This window comes from Bos javanicus, chromosome 15 (assembly GCF_032452875.1).
Source record: "Bos javanicus breed banteng chromosome 15, ARS-OSU_banteng_1.0, whole genome shotgun sequence".
In the NCBI taxonomy this organism is placed as follows: Eukaryota; Metazoa; Chordata; class Mammalia; order Artiodactyla; family Bovidae; genus Bos; species Bos javanicus.
Genome location: NC_083882.1, coordinates 45,123,674 through 45,126,689, shown reverse-complemented (window position 1 = coordinate 45,126,689; position 3,016 = coordinate 45,123,674).

Here is a 3,016-nt window from a genome sequence, read left to right as displayed (position 1 = left end):
GGTGCTGCAAAGCCCACTTGGAAGGGGGCCAATGAGACACAACTTAGCTACCCATGAAACCTCCTCATCATCAAGTCCAGGTCTGAGCATCTCCCTTGGACTGGGAACTCTAATGATACCTGGAAATAATGAGAAATGCTTATTGAATTCTAGAAATTATATATATATAATATATATATATATATATATACACACACACACACATATATATATACAAACACACACACACACACACACATAACTTATATATAACTAGAAATGACGTTTTACCCAAGAGTAAAACATCAAGCTCACTCTTGCCTTTTTTTTTTGGTACCACTTATCAAGTCTCCAAACACTTTAGATCCTATATTCACAGTATATCTTGAATCCATCTTTTGTCTTTGAGCTTGGATCTTCAACATTGCTCACCTGGACTACTCTCCCTGGGGTTAATCTCTCCCTGTCCTCTCACTCCCAAATTAACCATTGAAGAGTGCTTTTTTGATTATATCACTCCCCTGATTATAACAATCCAAGGTTCCCCACAGTGTATGGAATAAAGTTCACATCCTATTTTTCTTCATCAAATAGCCCCAAACAGCAGTGTCCTAATTTTCTCAGAAGTTATTTCTTGTATTTTCTGGCATTCAGGATTTTCTTGTATTGTGGTTTTTGGTGCACATTTCCCAATTTGTTGTCAACTTTACAGCAACCCACTCCAGTACTCTTGCCTGGAAAATCCCATGGATGGAGGAGCCTGGTAGGCTATATAGTCCATGGCGTCATAAAGAGTCGGACACGACTGAGTGACTTCACTTTCTTTCACTTTGTCAACTTTATTAAAGTAACATCCACACAGAAAAATACTCAAATAATAAAACACTTTAAATGAATTTCTAAGAAGTACAGCTGGAACCCAGATCAAGATTTAGACTATTAGAATCTCTAAAGACATTTCAGGAGTCCAGTCCAGTCAGTATGCCTCCAAAGCATAACTGCTATCCTGACATCTAACACCATCTATGTTTCCGATGCTTTTAGTTTTACATAGCAACCCACTGCAGTACTCTTGCCTGGAAAATCCCATGGGCAGAGGAGCCTGGTAGGCTGCAGTCCATGGGGTCACTAGGAGTCAGACACGACTGAATGACTTCACTTTCACTTTTATGCACTGGAGAAGGAAATGGCAACCCACTCAGTGTTCTTGCCTGGAGAATCCCAGGGACCGGGCAGCCTGGTGGGCTGCCGTCTATGGGGTCTCATAGAGTCGGACGCGACTGAAGCAACTTAGCAGCAGCAGCTCTATTCCCTGGCATAGGAAGTGGCAACCCTCTCCACTGTGCTTGCTGGAAAACTCCATGGACAGAGGAGCCTGGTGGACTACAGTCCATGGGGTTGCAAAGAGTCGGGTATGAATGAGCACACACACTCTCTCTCTCTGTACGTGTAACTTTCATTATTAGGATATAAATCCCTTTACGACATCTAGGTTAGTACCTATGTAGTTCTCTGTACCTATCTCCCCCATGCCCTGGGCTCTGGTACAGAGATTTATCCAAATAGGACACCAAATCAGGGCACTGTATCAAGACAACGTGACAGAATGTCAACAGTTGAGGAATATATACAGGAGTTCATTGTATTATTCTTCTATCTGTTCTGTAGATTTGGAAATTTTCAAAATAAAAGTGAAAGACAAAATAGCTTATTGGACAACTTATGCAATCCAGTTTAGGTGTGCTATTTAAAACAGGACACATGTAAACTCTTTATCTTATCCTTTGTAAGTTTTTGTGTATTTGTATAAGGGAAGAAACCCCTAAATGTAGGTGGGAGTTCAGTGAGAGGGAATCAGGAAAGCCTCCCTTACTGGAGCTATTTGTGGATTATTTACTTTTATTCATCAAATATTTATTTGGCATTTCCTGTGTCCTGGGCACTGTGATAGGTGCTGGGAATAAAATGATGAATAAAATCTAGCCGAGAGTAGTAATGAGACTCCTTGGCAGATATCCTGTGTAGGTCAGGCTGAGAGAAGACTTTGTTGACTATATCTCCCCCTGGTGGCCAAGAGCAGGAACCGCTGCAGACCCACCACAAAGAGGTTCCACCCGGGGTTTCTATGACTCATGCCGTCCAAGCCAAAAAACAAAACCCAGAAAATTCAGACTGCTTCTATCTCTCCTCACTAAAAGAAATACTTACCCACCAGACTCTGTGTTTTTCTGTGCTCCACGTGTCAGATAATTTATAAAATTAAAAAATTTTAGTTAAAAATAAGGTGATTTTTCTTTAGACAAAATATCAAAATGGCAATTGGAAAGTTCCCTTACCCTCAGCCTCTACTGCCCCTTCATCATGTTTCCCACAGGGACCTGGATGCCACACGTGGATGTCAGTGATGTTACAGGGGAAACAAGGAAAAGAGAAAGCCCAGCTTCTCAGTGCTTACCTGCATACAGACATAGCAGTTCACTCACTTTGTTTGCAGCGGATGGATCTTGTAAGTCAGATCAGATCTGGCCAACTATTTAGCCAACCCTACTGAATGAATATTTGGATTGGGAATTTGATTCTGTGATTTCAGTGCTGCTTTGAGCAAAGGGACAGTGACCGCATCCCATCCAGCTCTATGTGATGGCTTTTTTGTAGTGGCAGCTTGGCCAGGCTACAGCCTCCAGTTATTCAATAAAACATTAGTCTAGATGTTGCTATGAAGGGATTTTGCAGATGTAATTAAAGTCCCTAATCAGTTGACTTTAGGTAGGGAAGACTGTCTTGGATTGTCTGAGTGGGCCTGACATCATTAGTTGGAAAGGCCTTAACACAGAAGGCTCCCCAGAAGAGAGAAGACACTCAGCTTGTGGAGAATGGCCTTAGCCCACATCTGTGAAATCCCAGAGTCCTGTGATCTTCCCTTTCTGCCTGCCTGCCTTATAAACAGACTTGCTTAGTCAGCCCCCAAATATCCCATAAGCCGGTTCCTGGCAAATAAACTTGCTAGATCTACCATAATAAAATATCACAGACAGGG